This window comes from Typopeltis vanoorti, chromosome 25 (genome assembly GCF_054136105.1).
Source record: "Typopeltis vanoorti isolate ZY-2024b chromosome 25, IOZ_Tvanoo_1.0, whole genome shotgun sequence".
In the NCBI taxonomy this organism is placed as follows: domain Eukaryota; kingdom Metazoa; phylum Arthropoda; class Arachnida; order Uropygi; family Thelyphonidae; genus Typopeltis; species Typopeltis vanoorti.
In genome coordinates this window covers 76,922,501-76,948,842 of record NC_143573.1, presented here as the reverse complement: position 1 = coordinate 76,948,842, position 26,342 = coordinate 76,922,501, and the positions used below count along the sequence as shown (strand labels likewise).

Sequence of the window (26,342 nt, the reverse complement as noted above, 5' to 3'; positions counted from 1 at the left end):
ACAAAAAAAAGACTCATGCCGGCTCGGACATCGCCTAATCAAACAAGGTCTGTGTCCCTAATCGAGTAATCAGGGGTGGATCGAAAAATCAGTTACTGAAAACAAAGACAAAAAAATTAAACTCAGGTCTGTAAAGGATAGAATAACAATTGGCACATGGAATGTCCGTACACTCTGGGCAACTGGAAAATTGCAGTTGCTTCAAGAAGAAATACAGATGTGATATATTGGGTATTTCAGAAATGAGATGGACATTGTCAGGAGAATCAAATGGTGGATGAATTCTCTGGTCAGGAAATGCGAATGCTTCAAGAAGAAATGAAGAAATACAGATGTGATATATTGGGTATTTCAGAAATGAGATGGACATTGTCAGGATAATCAAATGGTGGCAAGAGTTCTCTGGTCAGGAAATGAAAGTAAGCATGAAGCAGGTGTAGGTTTCCTGCTAAATAACAAGGCCTGTCAGGCAATGATAGGATACAAACCAGTTAGTGAAAGAATAATCGTTGCAAGATTCAGTGCCCAACCATTTAATATCATAACCATTCAAATATATGCTCCCATTGCAGAGAGTGCCGACGAAAACATTGAGAGATTTTACAGGGATCTACAATTAGTAATTGATGAGGTGCCGAAGCAGGATATACTCATCATTGGAGGAGACTGGAATGCAAAGATTGGCAAAAATAACACAGGATAAGAAAAGATTATGGGAAAATTTAGATATGAAGAAAGAAATGAACGTGGAGAGATGCTTCTGGAATTTGCCACGGATAACAACCTGATGATTTGCAATACCAAATTCCAACAAAAAGATTGTCGTAAATGGATGTACCGCTCCTTCGATGACAAACACAGGAATATGAACGACCTGATATTAATAGACCAGAAATGAAGAACCTCAGTTCAACAGTGCAGATATCCGAATTAATATCAGTTCCAATGAGCTGATATTAATTTGGACCACAACTTAGTGATTGCAAATATAAGACTAAAACTGAAACAGAAGTACAAAGGAAAGTTCCAAAAAGCTAGAGACATCTCAAAACTAAAAGACAGGCTAAGAACAGCATATCAGAACATATTGGAAACTAAGCTTAAGACCCGCAAGTGAAAAACAAAATATAAATACAAGAGCAGAACGACCGACTACAGTGCTAAAAAAAGCAGTAGAGGAAGTAATTCCTGAAAGAAAAAAGATAAACAAGAAATGGATAACTCAGGAAACCCTAAAATTGGTACAAGAGAAAATAGAACTGAAACTTAAAAGAGATAATTCAGAGGCAGCAGATGAGTTATACCGTCAAAAATGCAATGAAGTACGGAAAGCAGCAAGATCTGATAAAGCCAAATGGTTGGAGGACCAGTGCAAAGACATTGAATGCAAAGAAATGAAGGCAAAGAAATGTCAACAGGAAGTGGCAAACAAGATCAGTAGCAGTCAAAGATGAAAATGGTAAAGTACTGATGGACAGACAGAAATCATGCACAGATGGACAAGATATTGCAGTGAATTATATAAAAATCAACTAAATGATACTGTAACAGAAGTAATCAAAGAACTAAAAGCACTCTCTCTCCACCAGCTTCCACCAGATCTTTGAAAATGACACCTTGGAAGAGGAGGTGAATAAGACTATAAAACATCTCAGGAACAACAAGAGTCCTGGAAATGACAACATAATAGGCGAGATGCTAAAATATGGAGGAGAATCAGTTGTAAAAGAAATACATAAGCTATGTAATGAAATATGGAGGTTGTTCGGTCTTGGTTGTTCTTCATAAGAAAGGCAGATATGGACTAAATGTCAACTTTGAAAAAACTAAAACAATGATATTCGGACAACAGGAGTTACTGAACAGAGTTACAATAGACAGATTTCAACTGGAAAATGTGGAACACTTCACATATCTTGGATGCCACATGACGCATAACTTGGACACCAAAAAAGAGATAAAAATTAGAATAGCCAGAGCAACAACTATTTTAAAAGCCATGGACAAAATATGGAAGAGCCGAGCTATAAAGATAGACACTAAACTGCGCATTGTGGAAACCTGTATCTTCAGCAGCATGCTCATTATGGATGTAAGGCCTGGGTACTCCTGAGAGAATCTGAAAGGAGGATATTGGCATTTGAGAGGAAGTGCTATAGAAAGATCTTGAGAATAAGCTGGATACAGAAAGTGAACAATGAGGAAATCTAAACACAACGATGTCTAAAGACGAATACAACCAAAAGAAAACCTGATCCAGAAAATAATCAAAAGGAAACTACGTCTATTTGGCTATATATGTAGAATGAATGATGAGAGAAAATTAAAAATGTTGCTGTTTGGAATGATTGAAGGAAAGAACAAAAGAGGAAGACAAACAGAGAATGGGCGATGACATCATCAAATGGTGCAGAAACTCTATACACAAACTGAGTCATCTTGCACGAAATAGAATGCAATGGAAGAATGATATCAAGATGGCAGCAGACACCTACGGGCATTGGACCCATGGTTGTTGATAATGATTATGATGAAAATTGTTATCATTTAAAATCATGGAACCAGCAACAAAATGAAGAAAGTATGAAGCTCTATTTAAAATAAAGATAATTGAAATGGCAAAGCAAACTAATAACTGTGCTGCTGCAAGAAAGTTTGACATAACCGAGAAGACTGTAAGAGAATGGAGGAAGAAAGAAGATATTTTAAAAAAAATTGCCAAAGAAAAAATATGCGATGAGAACAAGGATCACCCGATGGACGCAACTGGAAAATCATGTTGCAGAATGGGTATTCGAATAAAGGCAAATGGTTATCTTGTTACAAGAAATATGATTAGAGCATATGCACTAAAATGGTCAAGATTGAATCCGGATGAAAGTATAGAATTTCAAGCTACTTCAGGATGGTGTAATCGTTTTATGAACAGACAAAATCTGGTAATACAACAAAAAACGAAAACTGCTCAAAAACTACCAGCAGATCTTGGCCACAAACTTACCAGTTTCCATAAATTTATTATTCAGTTGAGACAAGAACATAAATTTCTATTGTCAAATATTGGAAATATGAATGAAACTCCTATGCGCTTTGATATGATAAGCAATAAAACAGTGACATCTAAAGGTAGTAAGAGGGTGCTAGTTCGAAGTACAGGTCATGAAAACACAAGGTTGTGTTGTCATGCTTGGCTGATGGAACCAAGTTAAAACCAATGATCATCTTCAAACGTAAAACTAAACCTAAGATAAAATTTACTTCAGGTGTTTTTGTACATTTTCACAAAAAAGGATGGATGACGAAATTATGGATAAATAATGTGTGGAACATGTGACCAGGCGGTATAATGAAGAAACGCAGTTTATGGGATATGTTTCTTAGTCATTTAACTGAGAATACTAAAAGTCTTCTAGAAAAAAATAACACAAAAATTGCTGTTATACCAGGTGGTTTAGCTTCTATATTGCAACACTAGACGTCTGCCTGAACAAACCATTTAAAGATCACATGCAAGAAGAGTGGAATAATTGGATGTTGACTGGTGAAAAATCATTTACAAACAATGGATCTATGCACACCGCATTACTTGATATGTTGTGCAATTTTGTGATCAAAGCATGGAATAAAGTAAAAGTAGAGACTGTAATAAAATCATTTAAAAAGTGTGGTATCTCTAATCTTATGGATGGTACGGAAGATGATCTGTTGTGGGACACTGATGACAATGAAAACGAAATCAATTCACTGGATTCGAACTGGGATCCATATGACGATCATTTAAACAATGAATCTGAAGAACTATTTTCAACAGATGATGAAGAAAATTAACAATTTTCTTCATAATTGATTAAATTTCAATTTTATTCAATTATCAGAATTACTGGAAATAATTCTGAAAATTCTGAAAAAAAAAAAAAAAAAAATCAATTTTCAGAATTATTGGAAATTGGGTGCTAATTTAGTTCCTTTTACTGAAGAAAACGTTTTGCCATTGCAGTATGAACAGGATGGCCAAACTGTTTCAAGTGATGGAAGTGATTTAATTCTAGTCTCCCACAAAAGAATGCGGCTACTGTTAGAAGATGACGGCGAATAAAATTTAACTAATAACCATATGCACAGGTGTATTTGGACCTTTTCGAATTTCTGTTTTATCAGTGGCACAGTATTTTCTTTAAGAGATGAATATATGTATATTTTGTTTGAAAATAACTTATTGTTTGTATCGGGTTTTCACATCTGGAACCATTCTTCAATTTTTTCATATGCACCGTATTCTTTTTTTACACAGGTTTCACTTACATGATTTTTACTGGAACCAATCTACTTGTGTAAATGGAGAATTGGTGTATATATAAATAAAATTATAAAGTCTGGAAACAGTATAGCCCATCTGGTACACAAATAACCCCACAAATGAAGATAGATACACTGCTATTTGTAGATGATCAAATAGTATTAGCTACATCAAAATATGATTTAAAGTTCATTAAAATCATTAAATGATATTATTATTATTATTATTCAGGCCTCCATGGAGTCAAAAGAATCATTGTGGGAGGTCCTTCCTAAGAACATAAAGTCTGTCAAGACTCGTTGAGGGGAGGTCCCCCCTAAGAAACACAAAGTCTATCATACCACTCTTTAAACTCATTGACCGTTCTCACTCCCACGACTTCATCAGGCAATGCATTCCATGGTTCAACCATCCTCCATGCAAAGAAACCACTCCTTACCCTCTTGCTCACAGTTTCCTTTCGTAACTTCTAGGGATGGCCTCTTGTCATCACTCCTTCCCGCTGTTCAACCAAGCAAAAGAACTCCCCAGTGTCAACCCTGTAACCACCTCTCAACAGTTTAAAAGTCTCAATCATATCACCTCTCCTTCATCTATCCACCAAACTCTGCAGTCCACATTCCCTCAGCCGATCCTCATAACTATCCTTGTACAGTCTGGAAACCATCTTTGTCATCCGTCTTTGTATCCTTTCCACATTTAATTTATCCCCTTCAAATCCTGGGGACCAAATCTGAGAACAATAGTCCAAGTATGGTCGGATCAGGGTCTTATACAACGGAATGATAACTGTTTTATCTCTGCAGGTCAGTGTCCTTCTCATAATTGCAGCAATCCTCTGTGTTACCTTCACCACCTTTGCAATATGTCCCCTAAACTTCAGGTTTCTATCAATCATCAATCCCAGATTTCTTGTCTCCCCTGCTTCCTCCAGTATAACTCCTCCCATAGAGTATGCAGCATCCCATCGATGTTTCCCAAACCTCAAGACCTTACATTTTGCTGCATTAAACTGACACCCCCATTCATTTGCCCATCTATCTAGCTTATTTAAATCCTCTTGCAGGGCTACCACATCTGCACTATTACTAATAATCCTTCCCACCTTCGCATCATCCGCAAACAACTGAATATCCCCTTGCAATCCACTGGCTAAATGATATCCTAAAACAATATAATATGACAATATCTAAAGAAAAAACAAACCATTCAAAAGGAGAAAATCCAATGAAGAAGTAAAATAGTGATATATAATAAAATATTAGAACAAGTAAATACTTTCAAATACTTGGGATGTGATTTATCATACGAAGAAGAAAAGACAGACACTAAAATATCAAACTTTGTCCAAAGTAAATGGCATAATAAATAATATATTCAAGCCATCCCTAGTATTATTATTATTAGTCAGGCCTCTATGGAGTCAAAAGACTCATCGAGGGAGGTCCCTCCTAGGAAACACAAAGTCTATCATACCACTCCTTAAATGCATTGGCTTTTCTTGCTCTCACCACTCTACATTATTATTAAGTACAAAAACACACTAGAATCAGACTACACAATGTCTTTTCAAAACCAACTTTACTATAAGGAAGTGAAACATGGAACAAAAAAGGAAAGATAAAAAATTAATTCAAATATTGAAATTTCTCAGAAAAACAGCTGGATATACCAAGTGGGACCATAAAACAAATGAAGAAATTTTACAAAACCTGAATATAAAACCAACTAATTACCACATAAGACAGTATAAACAAAAATGGATAAAACAATTAAATCGAATGGACAACAGCAGACTACCAAAAATATTATACAGATATAAAATAAGTAGAAAAAGAAGAATTGGAAAACCAAGAACGAGATGGCATGAGACTGGAACAGGCCACCTGGCCTAAAATTCATGTTAGGAAGAAGAAGAAAGGTGGCAACTTCAGTATCCATGAAAATATCTGTGAAGAGGCATAATAAAGAAACAACATGCATGAGAAAGTAAATGGAATGAATCTCAGCAAGAAAGAGAGAGACAGACATTGATCATCAACTGACTGGATTACCCTCTTCTGTAAAGAATTAAGTGTTTGGAATTTACAGTGTCAGTAGAGGTGAGTAGCATCTTGAACAGAAAAACACATCAAAATTTCTGTTGCTTGAGGAGGTTTGTACCCAAGAGGTGTCAGTCCATGAAGAGAAATGTGTGTGAGAGAGAAATCATGTGTTAAGATATACGTATTATCAAAGTTATGGAGAAGTGAGATTATTATTATTATGTGACACCTTGAAAGAGTCGAAACTCTTATCGTAGGAGGACACTCTTCTCCATATAATTTACCATTTACATGACTTAATCATCCATCTACACACACAACATCATTACTACAACCTACATGTTACACCATCTATTATGTTTAAACAGTCATGTTGTCTGTAATCATGCATTCTCTGGCCAATTTGCCTGTATATAAGATGAAAAATTCAAGTTTCTAGGAGAAAAAATCATGTTACCTCCAGATGTGATCAGTTAACTCACCTTCAACTGAAAAAGTCCAATTCAAGATTCTACTCCTCACAATGAGAACAAAACTTAGATCTTTGTCCAATCAAAGGACAGAATGTCACATCATTCTACCAATTGTGCTATGTTTAAACGAAAGAGAATCTTTCCTTTAAATGAAATGAGAAACAACTGTGCCATTGCAATGAAGTTCATAAGGTTGCCCTCATTCAAATGGGAGATAATTCTTAGGTGATTATTATTTATACGGGTACTCCATGGAATCAAAAGACTCATCTCGGGAGATCCACACTATTCATTAGCACAATACATATCATACATCTTTTTAAACTTATTCATTGTTTGAGTGCTCACAACTACCTCTGACAATCCATTCCAATCATTTTCCACTTTGTCCAAGTATAGAACCTAGTCCACACCCTTACTAACCACACTCAGACAACTTCCAAGTGTGATCCCATGTTTTCCCCCTACTCCTCATGTACTGAAAATTTTCTTTTATGTCAATCTTATAGAATCCCTTTAGTAAGTTATTTCTATTATATCCCCTCTCCTCCTCAGCTAAACTATGCAACCCAAACACCTTCAAATCTATCTTCACAGGGAACATTCCACAGACATGTTATGAGCTTGGTCACTCATCTCTGAATACTCACCACCACCTCCTGGTCTCCTATGAAGGATCCTAAGTTTGAAATCATTGCATTACAAGATTTACCAAATGAAGAAGAGAAATTATATATATGTACAGTTTCTCTGTGGCACAACTGGAAAAATGGCAGGACATTGTTCCCTTCAATTAAGACCTGAGTTTGATTCTCATCATAGCAAGAGGAATCTTTACATGGGCTTTTTCAATTGAAGGTGAGTTAGCCAAGGAGTTAGCAGGATTCTCTCTCCCCTCCCAGCTTTTTCATCAAAAGTTCAATACAAGGAAATCAGCCAAGAGAACACATGAAGTTTAGAGATACAAAATGGTCAGCAGATGGTGGCAGTGTTGAAAACAGAGGATTAAGAAGTGTGGACAGTGAATGTGTAAAGTGCTCTGTCATAAGGAGTACTTGAATTCCTTGGAGGTGTCAGATAATAATAATCCTCATCAAATTCTTGTTATGTGTCCTCAGAGGATGTAACAGGATATTATGGTAGTACTACATGAAAAGTTTACATCTGTACCATCACTAACTTCCAATCGACAATTATCTCCAAATACACTGTCTTGTATTTATCAATCCATCTAGATCCTAGTCTTTTTCCTGCCAAACTAGCAAAAAAAAAAAAAAGCATTTGTTTTGCTATCCTTTCCTCTCCCATTTTTCTTGACCATATCACCTGAGATTAGCTCTGCTTACATACTGCTGAATGTTAACTATGCCAAATTCCTTCATAATATCTTCGTTTTCCACATAATTCTGCCATTGTTGCCATATGTTCACTCCACTAATCTTTCTCAAACTCTCATATCTGTAGTCTCCAGTTTTTAATCAAGTGCCATTATTGCTGATTTTCATACTAAATGGTATGAAAATCAGCAATAATAAAATACCGTCATTAGTAAAGACAGATAAAGTTTGCAAGAGAAAATCATTTATGTACTGAAGGAAGAGTATGGAATAGTACAGAGCCCTGGAGGTGAAATTTGAATAGAGGAATCTGTCCACTATCCATCATGTAATATACAGCTTTTTATTATTATTATTTTAAAATGCCATTTAACAGGGTAGCACATAATAAGCTGATATCAAAGTTACAGCATATGGATACAGATATCAGGTTAGTGAATTAGACTGAGAATTGGATGTCTGATAAGAAAGCAAAAGGTTAAAAGTTCTTCAAGACTCAGTACTAGAACCTGTATTGTTTAACCTTTATATCCATGACACCGTCAATGGAATGTAGAGAGAGAGAGGGAGATATTCAGTTGTTTGCATATGAAATGAAGCTGGGAAGGATTAGTAGAAATAATTCTGATGTGGTAGCCCTTCAGGATTTGAATAAGTTGAACAGATGAGCAATGAATGGGGATATCAATTTAATTCAGGATCTGGAATTAATGTAATGTCTTGAACAACATTCTCTCTAAGCTGTACACATGCAAACTGGTCAAAAAGGGAGTGCACATGCTTAGAAACTGAATGCACAAAATTTTCAGAATTTCTCATTTACAGTCAATTTTTGAATATACTATAGAAATGAATTATATGATAAATCATACTTGTCACTTATATTATTTAGTAATTTTTTTCAATGTCTCCACTCCAATATTACTCTAATTAGTTACTTTTCACCTGCACCATGTTGATAACCTAATGCTGACATCTGCAAGTTGCAGAGGCATATTTTTGGTTAATATCTACAGTCACTCGAACTTGTGCAAACAGATGGATTTTTGTAGTTATGTGAATTTAAGCAAATTAAAAACAGAATTCTTATTCTAGAACTTTATGTAATTTTGGATAAACTGCATGCATATAGCACCTCCATAGCACAATTGGAAGAACGATGGTACATTGAGCCCTACGACTGAAATAGGCCTAAGTTTGATTCTCGTCGTGATGGGAGGAATCTTTATGTGGACTTTTTCAATCGAAGGTGAGTTAGCCGATCTCATATGGAGGTAGCAGGGTTTTTTCTCGGGTTTTTCATCCCGCATACAGACAAGTCAGCCCTTCACACACACTTTTTAAAAACACACACAATTTACAGACAAAAATACTAGTTGTGGTGGTGGTGGGCAGTAGATGGCGTTGATTGGTAGCAGAGGTTCAGTGTAGTGGTGGAGACAGTTGTAGAGTGGGTGTCCTCCCACGATGAGTCTTCAGACTCCTTGGAGGTGTCACGAATAATAATAATAATAATATGCAGTATTTAAGGAGCTGAAGGAGTAAGCATTTACGTTGCTCTTATAAAAATATTTTATCATGAAACATACAAGATCTTTCAACAAAGATGTCATCACTAATTTTAAGCACATCAAATTATAAGTTTGTGGCTTGCGACTTTCACTATTATGAGCACAGGCAATAGCACACACTGAGTATGAAACTAAAAACTTGTGCACAAAATGATTTTCATGCACATACACAGACCGCCAAAAATTAGAGAGCATATCGGTCTTGAAGTGCAGGATCTATCAATGGGAGGCTGCATACTCTGTTGGATTTGGTTTGGTTTGGTTTTTATAGTTTATTTGGCACAAAAACTACAATGGTCATACTGTCCATACCAAAGGTTACAACATCAGCATTTACAGAAAATTGAAAACAATATGTCTGTTCAAGAATCAAGTTCCACAAAGCAGTTCTGTTTATCTATAGATAAACAGAACTGCTGCAGAGGGCACAGCAACACACAAGGTCAGAGGTTATTACAGTAGTGCAAAAATAATTAACAATATAAGTTAATACATAAAATACAAAACACTAAGCCAAGGAGTGCAGTATCTACATATATGTAAAATTATAATAGAAGCTTTTATAGAAGTACAAAAATAGGCAAAAAGGGATTATTACATAGTATGCATGGATGAAAATTAAATTTAACAATGTAGTATAAACGGAATTTAGCAATACATATAAACAGAATTACTAGAAGGTAGACAAATAGACAAGTGTCCTGCAGCACTATATGATTATTAGAAAAATAAAGTTGTAAATAAGATGCATACACAAAATGTATGTTAAGCAATGCCATATCTACATATAAACAAAATTTCTGCAGAGATTTCAGCAGTACATAAGTAGATAACAGTACAGGTTAACATATGTATATACAAAACAAGTCAAGGAAAGCAGTATCTACATATACTAAGATTACAACAAACATTATTGTACTAATACTTAAAGAGTCAGAAAGAAATTATTATACAGCATATATGCATAAAATTTAAGTTTAGCATTATGGTATTTACATATTAATGAAATTACAGCAGGGTGATACAATTATATATAATAGTACATATAGATATATAACATATAGATAACAGTACATATAGATATATAACATATAGATAACAGTACATATAGATATATATAACATATAGATATCAATACAGGTTAACATATGTATATACAAAACAAGTCAAAGAAAGCAGTATTTACATATATTACAGTATCTACATATATATTACATATTACAACGACCATTATTATACTAATATTTAAAGAGTCAGAAAGGAATTATTATGCAGCATTTATATGCATAAAATTTAAGATTAGCATTATGGTATTTACATATTAACGAAATTACAGCAGGGTGGTACAAATATACAAGATCAAAGCCTACAGCAATACATAATTGTCAGATTTAATCTAATGAATAATGTGCATGTATAAAAAGTTAAGTTAAGCAAAACAGTATTTACATATAAGCAAATTTATAGTCAAATGTGTTTGTACAAATTAATTCTTTCTAAAAAATTAAAAACATCATGCAATTTGCCTGAGTCTGTTAGCATTTCTCTGAGTGTATATGGCTTGGTTAGATAGGTGAAAATTTCATTCCTCTCTCTCTCGTGTAAATTTTTGACAATCTACCAGAATATGATGAATAGTGAGATGTGTGTGTTGCATTTTTCACATATGGGAGGGTCATCAACTCTCAGTAAATGTGAATGCGTAAGGTGACTGTAACCTATGCAGAGTCTGGCAAGACTCCTCCCTTCTCTTTGTACGTTGACTAGAGTGCCAGTGTTTAATTTCAGGTTTAATGTTATATAATTTGTAGCAATGGTAAGTTGTATACCACGAGTGAAGAAGAGGACACAATTTGGAGTAAAGTGGATGACAAACAATATTAAACAGGAACTGCATGTGAAAAAGAGGCTATGGAAGAGATATAAGGAGACAGGTGAAGAGAGGATGCGTGAAGAATATAAGACACAGGCCAGAAGAGTGACTAGTGTGGTAAGGAAAGCGAAACTGGAATATGAGAGGAGAATGGCCCTAAGATCCAAAGAATATCCTAGGGAATTTTTTAGCTATGTGGCCAGTAGGAGGAGAAATGACTGTTGAAGAATGATATTGTGGGATAAAAATGGGAATAGAGTGACTGATGCAGAGGTATATAGTGGAATTGTTCAATGACCACTTTATTGGAGTATTTCATCCTGGAGGAGTCAGTTTTAATGCTAGAGGGATAGGTCAGGTTCAAGGTTTAGAGGTACAGGAGGAGAGTGTGTTTCAGATACTGAGAACTCTGGATGTCAATAAAGCTTTGGGACTGGATGGTATTTCACCACGAGTTTTGAGAGAATGTGCTAGGGAACTGACAGTGCCTTTAACCTGGCTTTTCAATGAAAGTATGGCTTCGGCAAAGGTGCCCAGGGAATGGAAGGGAGGTAAGATAGTGCCATTGCATAAGGGTGGTAACAGACTGGAAGTGTCTAATTATAGACCAGTCTGTGTGTCATCAGTAGTTGTTAAGATCTTGGAGAAAGTAGTGAGGGACCATATACAGCACTGGGAAGATGAGGGTAATGTTATCTGTGAGAGTCAACATGGATTTGTGAAAGGGCGCTCTTGTTTTAGCAATATGCTAGCCTTTTATAATAAAGTTACAAGAACATTAGATTCATATACTGCAATTTTCTTAGACTTAGCAAAGGCATTTGACAGGGTGCCACATGATAAGCTGATATTTAAGTTGCAACACATGGGTCTAGATGTCAGATTGGTCAACTGGATTCAGGATTGGCTGTCTGATAGGTATCAGAGAGTTGTGTATGGTGGAGCAGTTTCAAGGAGACAGAAGGTTACAAGTGGGGTCCCACAGGGCTCAGTATTAGGACCTATATTGTTGAACCTTTATATCAATGACATTGCCAGTGGATTGCAAGGGGATATTCAGTTGTTTGCAGATGATGCGAAGCTGGGAAGGATTATCAGTAATAGTGCAGATGTGGTAGCCCTGCAAGAGGATTTGAATAAGCATCCAATATCTTTTGTTTCTTGCTTCTGTTTCAAACTATAGATACAGTATCAGTACTTGGTTGGGACTTTGTTAGGATCCCCAAAAAGTTTCAGGATGAAGGATTCATATTTAAGGAGTTTTTAGTTCGGAGCCAGAGCTCCCCACCCACCACGGAGCTACACATGGACGCCCACTATCTGGCAAGGAAAGACTGTGCTCAGGAGTGGAACGGCAGGGCTACCCTGGACGCTATACTGGCACTGCAGTGGGTCTAGGATCCCGACCCCAGACCATGGGGTGAAAGACTTACTGCAACACCGCTGACCCTTGCAGGCAAGCGCACTAGCCGGTTGATCCTGGCTAGGCCATCCAAGACCGCCCATCTTGGCGAAGCAGAGGCCAAAGTAGTGCAAGACTACCAGGATCCCCCTTTCTGGATGTCCACGGGTCTCACCGCACAGCAAACACAGTGGCAGGGCGTTGGTTCCCAGTGATGGTGGTCTGGAAAAAGGATAGTGGAAAAGATTCAGGAGAAGTAGAGCAAAGAATACGGGAAGAAAAGCAAAGAGAAAGAGTAAGAATGAAAAGGGCCAGTACCATCACTGGGAGGTCCCCTCCACCATGAACAGGTGCCCCACACAGAGGGGCATACACTGTTAGAGAAACTATTCTAGATGAAGTTAGGCACCTTGGGGTGATGACTGATAGAAATGAAGTTTAGGGGACATATCACAAAGGTGGTGAAGATAACCTAGAGGACTGCTACAATACTGAGAAGGATGGATACCAGACACAGCAGAGGTGATTCCATTGTATAAAGCCCTGATCAGACTATATCTGCAGTACTGTGCTCATATTTGGGGGCTGAGATATGAAAAGGATAAATTAACCTTGAAGAGAGTGCAAAGGAGGATAACAAAAAATTACATCCTGACTGTACAATGTTAGCTATGAGGATAGACTGAGGGTATGCAAACTGCAGAGTTTGGTGGATAGAGGGAGAGGTGATATGACTGAGACATTTAAATTGGTGAAAGATAGTTATAGGGTTGACACTGGTAGCTTTTTCATAAGGTAGAACATGAGGAAAGAGCAATGACAAGGAGCAATCACTGGAAGTTATGAATGGAAATGGTAAGAGGATGAGCAGCAGCAGCTTTTTCATTGCCTGATAGTGTAGTGAGAACACAAACAGCAAATGAGTTTAAGGAATGGTATGACAGACTTTGTAATGTTTACAATGGGCCTCCCAAAGTAAGTCTTGATTACATGAGCTCCTCAATAATAATATGACTAAACATACACAAGATTTTTTAATAGGTAAATATTTCATCCTCAGTATCACAGGACATCGTCAGTACAGTTAATCCAAACAATACTAGGAATCACATATAGTTAGGGCACATGCTTACAATGGAATCCCTCTATGCATGCAGTAGGAGCGTGTTATAGAATTAAATTAAAATATATCTGGAGAGAAAAAAAAAAGATTACATTAAAATGAGATAACATATATAAATTATTTTACACAATTTAGGATGACAATTTCCCAGACTTTAGGGATAGTAAGAATGTCATTACGGTTCAAACTGGGTCTGTGACATAGAGCTCCAGCACTTTCTTTATATAAACGTTCATGTTTATATAGAGATCTATATAGAAGTTTGGTCTTTTTCTAATGGATCCTATAGTTTTGGATTTTCAATTCCATGTTGTGCGAGGCCAGATTTCTGCAGTTTGATAAGACAGGTATGGTCTTGATGTTCCAAAATGTGTTAGCTAATGGATCTACCTGTCTGTCGATAGCAAGACAATTTAAAGGAACGTGGGACCTCGTACATGCCAGGTAGCATCAGAGGTGAGAGTTTGTCTTTAGGAGAAGGTAACCAATTGTAGATCTGATTGACTGGTTTGTAGCTAGCCAATTTATATTTCTTCATAAATTTTGAAAGACATTCAGAGATGCCTTTGACATAAGGTATGGGAATCCTACAGGCTTGTTCTTGTCTAGGTTACCTTCCCTTTCATCTCTGACCTCTGATGCTACCTGGCATGTACGAGGTCCCATATTCCTGTAAATTATCCTACTACGGACAGACAAGTAGATCCATTAGCAAAATAGAAAGACCCAAAAGAGATACCAAGTTGAAGTAATGCAGTTATATATTTCCCATATACAAGTAGTCAAAAGGTGTCCCACCTTATTAAAATACTGTGGATTAGAGATAGACTCTGAAAGCTTTTCACTTGGTTATACTATAAATTATATAAATTAAAGATACCAAGAAATTATATTCTTGGTGTTTGTTGTTTATTGTTTGCTTACGCTTGGATGAAGGATTAAACCAAGAATATAATTTCTTGACATTGTTAATTTATAGTATAACCAAGTGAAAAACTTTCCATTTCCAATATTACTAATGATATCTTAAAACACAACTTACTTCATCAATCCACCCTGCTTAGTCATCCTCTGTCTTTTTTCTACCATCTTCACATCACTCTTCAGTGTCCTATAATTATGGCAACAATTTTTTTGAGTAATCTTTATAACTTTTATGATGTGTCCCCCAAACTTCAGTTCTCTATTCATGAACACTATCAAGATGCCTTGATACCTCCAATAATGAATTCCACTAATACCATATGCCTGGTTCTACCTATTCTGGCCCAAGTGCATGGCTTTATAGTTGAAACACTGAACTAACATCCTATATACATAGATATACACATACATATACATATGTATGTGTATATCTATGTATATACACATACATATACAACCAGAGGTCATGCCTGGAAACTGTATAAAGAGGGTGTGAGTAGGGGAGTGAGAGGCAGGTTTTTTTCGTGCAGAGTTGTGAATGATTGGAATGCCTTGCCTGAGAGTGTGGTGTCTGCAAGGAGTTTGAATGTGTTTAAGACCCGGTATGATGAGATGTGTGTGAGATAAAAGGACCTCCTAGATGAGTCTTTGACTCCATGAGGTCTTGTTTAATAATAATAATAATAATAATAATATGGATTACTGTGCACAGATCTAGTCATCTGGATTCCTTGGAGGATGAGGAGATGGTGAAGAGGATCCTGAGACAAGTGATATGAATGCATCATGTGGAATCTGTTCTCAACATTCTCTATTATGACAGATTGAAAGTATGTGGATTACAAAGGCTAGTTGATAGGTGGAAGAGAGGGATAAGTTATTTAAGGGATTTTACAGAACTGATAAAGAAGAAGACAGTTTTCAATACATGGCAGAAAGTAAGAATACAAAGGATTAACTCTGGAAATTGTGCAAGAGTGTGGTTAGCAAGGAGGTGACTAGATTTTTTGCTTGGAGCGTGGTGAATAAGTGGAATGAGTTGGCAGAAGTGGTTGTGAGCTTTTGGTGCATGAGTTCAAAGTGAAGCATGATAAGTATTGTGTGAATAACAGTTAGTATGGGCTTCACACAATGAGTCTCTGACTCAATGGAGATCACCAAGGAAAATAATAACAATATATAAAAGAAATTCTCTAATGTCTTTTATTTCCAAAGGGAAAAGGCAACACCTTAGCCCTAACTTTCTGAAAATCAGTTGGCAGTCACGCTCTACTAATATTTATTACCAGTAGTGTAGTTTATTGGCTACCAATTTATGAGTATAAGAGAGAATGGCAGACAACTGCCACCATCTTATGTTTCTGACTGGGTTGATGTCTGAAAGGGTGAAAGAGGACGAGTTCCACAGTCATCTGTGTTTGGAGATTAAAATCCCTGGTTTTTTGAAGGGAAAAAAAAAAAAATCTACTGCACCAACAATAGCCTGATTTTAAAAACAGTTGAAGAAAGTTTAGGAAAAGTTTCTCTAGACAACAAATAGAACTAAACATATAATGGTCTTGTTTCTGGCAATCTAGTGGTTGTCACATGCACACACAGGCAACTACACTTACGTTACACACAGTGCCAACCTGGTTGTCAAGAGGATAGAATGTCCACTATAAAACTGACTGACTGTGAGTGCAAATCCTACTCTGTGCACAGATGCCTGAGATTGCCTTTAGGTGGTAGATAAACTTCACTGCCAGCGAGAGACCACCGTTCAGCTTACTGGAGACCTGAAGTAGCTTGGAAAAATTCCATGTCTAGTATTCTAGAGCAGTATTAAAACATTATTTAACCCTTAGCCAATGCACTCATGTATGGTAGGTTTTCACCCATTCATCAGTGAGATTCACATTAAAAATACAGAAAGATCATTTAATGACAGCTGGCTGTGCTTACAAAACTGTCTGATGTTCTTGATTACTTATAACCAAATTAGTATGGATACCGTTCATGAAGTAAACATTTACTAATATAAAATTTTCACCCATTTTTCCAAATCATCTTCAATATTAAAAAAAAACAGAACAGAATAACGTGCAAACATCTCATCTCATTTTCCTTTTCCCTCTTTTACCTTGCAGTGTCGAGGGTTTATTAATCATCGGATCTCAAACCATTCACAGGATAAGGTGGTCAGCCCTATGCCCCCGTGTATCCTATGTCCGTAGTGTTGAGTTCTCAAGGCTGGTTTGCCTGTTTTGCGGGATGAAAAACTCCAGGATAAACTGGGGAAAAAACCCTACTGTCCTGCCCAATACTGGCTAAGGTTAAGGAAGATCCTTCAGCAACTCACGTCACCGACGGGAATCGAACCTAGGACACTCCTTCCCCAGGCATATGGTTGTGAAGCGCACAGCCACTAGGCTAATCACGTGGACACATTCAAAAATAACAGAAAAAATTCAGCCATGTGCCACTAAAGCTGTAAAAAGATAACAGTCAGTTAATTCCTACAATCAAAAAAATAATAATAATAAATGAATAAATAAATAAAAATAAAAACATTTAGGAAAAATTAGAAGATTGGAGAAATAGTATTTTCTGGAAGGGAGATGTAGGTTATTGGCAAATCCATAAGGATTTAATAATGCTTCTCAGCTTTCTTTATAAAGTCAATCCATAAGAAATCTATTCCTATGTCCTTCCAAAAGATCCTGTGCTTAGAAGAGATGGCAAGGTCATCAAACAATGCATATTTTATATTCCTCATAATGAAAAGAGGCAATTCTTTTGAATCTAGGAATTAAATGATCACCGTTTCCTTGAAAAGACTTAGTAACATTTTTTTTAATGATTATATGTTATTCTGTTTCATTTTTTTGTACTAAAGATGTCTGTGAAACCAGCAAAAATTTTTTACCAATAATGTCTATTTGCACATACATTATCCATACGAATTTAGTTACATTTATGTTGCCTTACATATCTATTTTGAAACTTGTTCACTTAATACTTCTCTATATATTTTTCTCAGTTGTTTACTTAACTTACCAGTTTTAATACTAGATAATTTAGGCCTCAAATAAGTAAGGTGATAATCTCATGGTGAGTAATGAAAATTGTCTTCCATTGAATCCCATTGAATGAAATTCCAATGAATCCCATTGAATTTGAATCCAATGGGATTCAAATTCAGAACTTTTTGGTTGAAGAATGGGGAAGATGCTATCCACATGGTCAACTAGACCAGCAAAAAAACTTTTCTGTTTACTTATTTAGCATGTGATGAATATAGTATCAAGTGTTCAAGGCAACAGTTTTCAAAAACTTATCTTCCACACACACTATGTAGTTTTTGAGTTATATCACATGAACAGCATACCATTCAAACAAATGTCATCGCCAGATTTTGCATACACAATCCTGCTATACCTATGCTAAGACTGCAAGTTAGGCCAGCTGGAAAGTTTACAGGGTGTTCGGGATAAATTTGACAGTTTCGTAAGGAAAAAGAAAATCTTCTTTGTATCTATTAAATTTAATGAATTGACAAAAAAACATTACAGGCAGAGTTAATTACAATACTATCAACAAGATTTACTCAAAATAACCACCATTAGCATCGATCACAGCTTCAATTCTGCTTCGGAACCTCGAACAAGCTGATGCTACAGTCTCCCTGGGAAGGGCCGCAAAAACTGTTTTAATTTTATCCATTAACTGGGCTTTTGTATTACTGGAAGTGCGATTGGTGTCTTTTTCAACTGCGCCCCATACAAAATAATCCATGGGGTTAAGGTCTGGGGAGTTTGGAGGCCAAACATTTGGACTGGTGAAGTCGTAGAAATTTTCAGACAACCATTTTTGACTTTTCCCAGAGGTGTGGCAAGGGGCCGAATCCTGCTGCCATACATACGGCCTACCATTGGCTACCCTTGTTATCCAGGGCTTGACTACAGTTAGCAACTCCACGAACAAAGCCCGAATTCCAATGCCAGGGTTCTTCAACACCTGTTCCTGCAGATTTGCAAGGAATTCTGCTGTACGAACGCAATCAGATCGTCTGCTAGGGATCTTTCTTCTTGCTACATCCTCGTAGTCACCATTGCGAGTCTCTAGTTCATGCCTGATTGTTTTTACTGTATTCAGGGAGCATTGGGCAGCAGTCGTAATATCCTTATTTTGATGGTGGGCACGAATCAACATGATACAAGTTATTCTCTTCCATGATTCAGGTGGGTTCCAGCTATCCATCCTTTCTGACATCTTGTATATGAATGAAGAAGGGTCCAAACTTTTAAATGAAGAGAAGTGTGTGTTAATACATGTAACTTACGGAAAAATATAATTAATTATAAATATGTCAAATTTATCCCGAACACCCTGTAACTCTTTTGGTACTTTACCCGACAAATTTCCATTTTTTTTCATTATTATTTTTTAAATCAAAAGAATCAATAATGATTAATAATTGTGGCATCATTTTTCTTTTCAATAAAGGATACCGAGATGAAACAACAAAAAAAAGCGTAATTTATATTATACGGCAGTATCTTCTGTCATCTTTAAAATCCATTTCTAAAAAATGCATATATACACATGCATGTGATCTATGTATGTATGTGTGCGTATAAACGCACACTATATTTCTATTTATGAATATTGAAATTCGTGATATTTAAAAACTCTACACCACCAACTCTCTCCCAACACACACACACTTCGGCCTTGCAAGTAAGCCGCTCTCTGAAAATTTGTAATCCTCATTCCAAAGGTTTCAGCACGCAGCAGAACTGATCAACTTAATCAACATGTAATCCTCGTGACATATTTTATTATCCCCATTTAGATTTACACTAGTTAATCATCCTGATGAACAAAGCTATGCATTTTCAAGCTGTAGAGGTGTGAATTTGGACATTTCAAACAAACATCAAGCAATTTTTAAATGTCTCACGACTAGATAATACAAAGATAAAATGCTAAAACTTACGTTTTATAAACTAGTTACACAAAAGCAGGTGACTACGGTAACTGTCAACAAATCGGTACGCAGGCGCAACTCTTACAACGCTCTTGAATATAAACAAGGTATAAAGAAGGTAGTTTTAGTTCACTTGTTCTTGAAATAATCAATCACTTTTTTTTTTTTTTAACGTGTGAGGTAAAGGGAATATATTTTTAAATTGCCTGATTCATTCTTCCCACGAATTAGATTAGATAACAAATCAAAATGGTACTCAAACTAATTTTTAGGTTTATACCACAAACGGCTGAACTTTTCCAGCATACTTTTACTTATTTTTTATTTTCTTGTTTTATTTATTTTATTATTATTATTTTATTTATTTATTTATTTTTTTTTTGGCTAGATGGGTGAAGTAAGAATGCTTTTCATATTCTCCGTTATCTGTAGAAGAAAATGTATGGATGGGGGGAATATAAAGCTATAAGATCTGTCATGGCAGAAGGGTAACAGCAATAGCCGAGCCTCAGTTAAAACTTCATTGGCTACAGCACTGCCATCCATTACCCTCCCTGGGTATCCATTTTAGTTACCTCGTACGACATGCATGGGCTACAGCGCAGCTATTCTTATTCCGGCTATCACACAGGGTGTACCGTTACTTAAGCGTGCAGCATAATATATCATCGGACTCCAGAAAAAGATTTCTGCAAGAAACCCAATCCATCCTAGTAGCTCTCATAAATGTATAAAAATAAAAGCACTCCAGTTTCCCTACAGATCATTGCTTGGAATGCTAATGGACTTAAAAACAAGATTCTGGAACTCCAAGAGTTTGCACAAAGATATAACCCAGACATCATCTTAATAAACGAATCCCACTTAAGACCAGCAGACAACCCCAAAGTTAGAGGATACCTTCTCCACAGAAATGATAGAATAAACTACAGAGGAGGAGGCACCGCCATTTTCATAAAAAACCACATCGATCACCACTCTGTAACTAGCCCCTCAACTAAAAATCTAGAGCTCACAGGAATAGTAGTACCCACTACTTCAACTGGGAAACTAACACTTTATGCAGCTTACAATCCTCCATCAAAGAATCTATTATATTCAGATCTAGATGCCGTCCTAGGCAATAATGATCAAATCATCATTGCCGGTGATCTAAACGCAAAACACCCATCATGGAACAGTAAAACTACAAACAGAAATGGCTACACACTCTTTAGCTACTCCAGTTCAAATTATGCAGTGGTGGCAGGCCCTGCAGAACCAACCCATCACAGTACGTATGGTACAGCTGACATACTTGATATTGCTATATTACAAAATATTAAACTACAGTATAGCCTAGTCTCTTTAAACGAGCTGACATCTGATCATAACCCAATCCTGCTCCAGCTGGGTAAGCAAGAACAACTGCTGCCTCCTCCCCACTCCTTTATCTTATGGAAAAAACTTCCAGAAGTACTATCAGAACATATTGGACCTGTCCCTCACATCAGCTCCATAAAAGAAATTGAAAATGCTGTCAAACGTCTGACTCAGCAAATCACCTCAGCCATAAAGGTTGTCACCTCTACCAAAACCACTTTTAAGCCAAACAGACTCCCAGAAGACATCATGGATCTAATTAGGAACAAAAACAAAGCAAGGAAAAGGTACCACAACACCTGTGCACCTCAGGATAAGGGGATTCTCAACAAACTGAACAATGAAGTTAGAGAAGCACTTAAAGCTTATAGGAACAAAACTTGGGAAGCCAAACTAGCCTCTGTATCACCTGGCGATCACTCCATCTGGAACATATTAAGAAGTCTCAGAAACAAAAGCAAATCTCTTCCCCCACTCAAGTCAGACACGGGACTAGTACACACGGACGCAGAAAAAGCTGAAGAGATAGCAAAGAACCTAGAAAAACAATGTAGCCCTACATATGACAACTTGGATTTCAAACATGTCTATAAAATCCACCTCCATGTCAGACATGCACTGAAAGTCACCGATACCAGCAACAACATACCTCCAAACACCTCACCAGCGGAAATCTATGAAATTCTAAAGAAGCTAAAGAATAAAAAAGCCCCTGGCCCAGATGGCATAACAAATAGAGTAATAAAACTGCTGCCCCGAAGAGCTGTTGTACATCTCACCACCATAATCAACGCCATGTTCCGATTTAACTATTTCCCCAGCTATTGGAAAGTCGCAGATGTAGTCCCAGTGCATAAACCAGGTAAAGATCCACACCTGCCTGAAAGCTATCGACCCATCAGCCTAATCTCAAACTTAGGCAAAATTGCTGAAAAAATCATTCTCTCTAAACTCCACGCCTCAGTAAATGAGTTAAATATCATTCCTAAGGAACAATTTGGATTCAGACAACATCACAGTACTACTCAACAAATTTATAGGATAATTGAGTATATCACCACCGGATACAATTGGCACCAGCACACCGGAGCAGTCTTCCTTGACATAGCGAAAGCTTTTGACAAGATATGGCACTTGGGACTGCTACACAAACTCATTTCAGCAGGTATACCATCAAGTATCGTCCACCTAATGAAATCTTACCTCCAGGACAGACACATACAAGTCAAAATAAATGGTACAGTTTCAAGTCAGCGACGGATCTCTGCGGGAGTTCCTCAAGGTTCCCTATTGGCTCCGATCTTATTCTCAATATATATGGCAGACATCCCGCACAACCCAATGTCATCCATCTTAGCACTTTATGCGGACGACACAGCAGTTCTTGCCAGATCTCTACGACCTCATCTTGTCACTAAAAAGTTGCAAGAAAACCTACTACAACTAGAACATTGGTTCTCCAAATGGAGATTACAAGTGAATCCCCAGAAGAGTGTAGCAATACTTTTCACCAGAAGAATGGCAACTCCCATGGGGGACCTTTATCTTTTCAACACCAAAATCCCCTGGCAAACAGAAACAAAATATCTTGGAGTAATTCTGGACAAAAGATTAACGTTCAACCCACACACCAAAGCCTTATGTACGAAAGCATCTAAAACTATTGCACAACTTTACCCTCTAATAAATAGAAAAAGTAGACTGAATACCAGAATCAAAGTGCTCCTCTACCTGTTGACGATCCGCCCAATGTTGACATATGCCTCTCCAGCCTGGAGCCACACATCCAACTCCAACATCCTCAGACTGCAGAGAGTGCAAAATAAGTGTTTACGCATGATATTGGACGCACCGTGGTTCGTAAGGAACGTGCAACTGCATAGAGATACGAACATCCCTTACATCTACTCCTTCCTATTAACTACAGCAGAAAAATTTTTCTCAAAGATCTCTACTCACCCCAACGATCTAGTTAAACAAGCAGCAGACTATGAAGAGACTGACCTCTTCAAATACAAGAGGCCAAAAGCCATCCTAAATACTTGCAACAATGACTGATCTCCGTGCCCCCCAGGGCGAGCTCTCAGCTCATAAATCTTTCCTTCAATTCATCCTCCTTATCAGACAACGGGGAATAAAAGCATCTTGCTTCACCCTTCTGGCCAATGATGTTATGTTATGTTATGTTAGCATAATATATACTGTATATATATATATAATTTTTTTTTTCAGCAGAACCCCACCACTAACTACTATTTTCTCAACTCTAGGGCCAAGGGATGATGTTAGGAGAATCTGTCAAGCATTATGCCAAATTCATAGCATGACTATATATAACCCTGGCAATAAGGATAGTGAGCTTCCCATATGTCAGTTAGTTGCATATTCCTGATGTGCGTTTCCAGATGTCTTCAACAAACGTTTCCAAATGTTGGGTTTTCTCCTATTTTGTCTAAGCAGAAGGTTCTCCCATCAGATGAGGGTTGTGGATGCAGAGAGGTAACTGAAGATCTTGAAGATTGTTGGTCTTTTGATTGCAAATACCATGGGCATAGATGTTCATGAGTCCAGTGATATAACACATTATTTCTATGATTAAAATTCTCATCTCGGCATCCCTCTAGAGCAGTAGTTCCCAGCCTTTTTCCACTTATGTACACCTTTTAAACCCATTTCTATAAATTGTAGCCCTTGTTTTTTAAAATACTGGCATTTATTGTTCCATAACTAACGTTTTGCATTTTGTTTACTTTACTTGTTTTTCCGCCATTACTGATTATTTTTCGTGTATCCCTGAATGGCCAGACACGTACCGAAAAAATAATCAGTAATGGCAGAAAAACAAGTAAAGTAAACAAAATGCAAAACGTTAGTTATGGAACAATAAATGTCAGTATTCAAAAATAGCTATTTTAAAAACAAGGGGTAAAATTGATAGAAATGGGTTTAAAAGGGGTACACAAGTGGAAAAAGATTGGAAACCACTGCTCTAGATGTTATGGAAGATTTCTGTGGGAGATAGCATCAATTCCCCAACTCTGACCCAGTATCTAAAATTTTAGCATGATCACATGTGTGTGCTTTTGGCTTAGTTTCTTTTAGTCACTAAAGTGGTAGAAATGTTTCTTACAGAAACAGAAACCTAATAAAGTTAGAATTAACTTTCACATGTTCTCTTGATTGAATAATGAACGGAGCACTTTGTGAGAGGTAATACTGCTAAAGGGAGCGACATTTCTGATGTTTAACGCGATACGTTCACCTTAAATCTTTGATTCTCAGCTGTTTTATGTAGCAGATCAGTGACTCCACTCAGTGCAGAAGCGAAATATTTAGTCCTATGAAGTCTGACTTCCAATTTAAAGCACGAATTCGTTACAACTTTGCTATTTTTAATCAGGTTTGCTCGTGCTTGCCATTTTTAATCAGGAAAACTAGTCATCTTATTCTCTGACGTTCTATACTCAAAATTTGAAAATTGTGAGTTAGATTTTTTTTTTTTTTTTTTTTCATGGTAGTATCTTCCCCAGTGGGAGGAAGTGTCTTCAGATTCAAATATTGTTTCGCCTTTTTTTTTTTTTTTTTTTGAAGGGGGAGGCTTGGTTTTCTGGTTCCTTTCTGCCTTCGAAGTGACTGTTCCACCCATTCTGACACTTTCGATTGTTCTTTCAGTTGAGGTAATTTTTTTAGTTCCCACCTTCTCCATTTGGTTACTTTGGTTACTGCATGGAAGGTCTTGGATTAGTCGATTGCAATTAGAATTATGGGTGTTTCTCCCTGGAACTTTCGTGTTATTATTAAGTAACAGATGGAATGGCGGATGTGGTTATACCAAAGCTATTGGTGTTTCATCTGTAACTGGCAGTGATGCACCTGAAGTAGAAGATGAAACGGTGGATGTGGATGTCTGCTTCAATTTACCAAAGACTTTGGCTGAGGCGAAATCTCTGGAAGCCTCTTTACGATCAAAGAAGAACTTCACCTTAAACGGTTCTACTGGTGGCCACAAAGACGTGGTGATTTTTGGCTCTGTGTTATTGCATTTTCCACAAGAGTTCGGCCACTGGCTGGAAATGTACTGAACACGGACGCAGTTGAAAAAATTAGCTGCAGGGTAATCAGTGCGCTCCTGTTCAGTCAAGCTAGAGCGCAAATACTGGGATAATTCACTAGCACCTTAAATCTTCAAATGGTGATGAGAGTGTGGACACTGGTGAATGCAGGTCGACTGTGAAAGTCCTGTCACTGGAGAACCAGGATGGATCTCTCCCTCTTAGAAATAAAGCTTATCATATATTGATTTCTTCCATTTCGAAAGTCTTGTAAGAATATCGTCTGCATTCTCAATGTATCCAACAGGAAACCAAGGCTCCTACCATGATTAGTGGGATGTAGTTCCTTTCAACAGAGAAACCTGCTAGAAGTTCAGCTCTAGAATTTGTAATTTTAAGGCATATTAATCTTTATTCCACCTTAGAGAGTTATGCTCTTAATAACTTATTATACACTATTCCTCACACAATAGTACCTACATTTCTAATATTCTAGTCCTTGGGAGGACCGGAATCATCTTGCTCATTTCCAAACTCTGCATTGAAAAAGAAAACAAAAAAGAAATTGAAGTTGAAATAAATCCCATAAAGCACAAACGCCATCCACAATTAAAAAAAAAGAAAGAAAGAAAGAAGAGAAAATAAAGGAAAAAGACTAACTTTGTAGCTAATGGATCAGAGCTTGTGAAAATGACTTCTCATTATTCATTATATAGATATACATTAACTTAATAAATCATCAGGTTTTAACTCGTGCATGTTTTTATTAAAACGAAATGTTTCCAAAACATGTTTCGCTATCTATATGGCTGACAACCCCTTCAGGAAACTATTTGACACATGACACATAACAACAAAAGTTTTCCAACAGCCAAAATATAATAAATAAATAAATATAACCAGCTAACATC

General features: G+C 36.8%; 1 protein-coding gene across 1 annotated transcript in view; it reads right to left on the bottom strand.

The window, feature by feature from the left end:
- LOC150092863 (RING finger protein 141-like) overlaps positions 1-20,096 on the bottom strand; it is a 161,639-nt gene extending 141,543 nt beyond the window's left edge. Inside the window, exon 1 of the mRNA XM_090414583.1 lies at positions 20,027-20,096. The gene's annotated coding sequence lies outside the window, so the exon portion shown is untranslated. The remainder of the gene's footprint in view (positions 1-20,026) is intronic.
- Between the last annotated feature and the right edge of the window lie 6,246 nt (positions 20,097-26,342).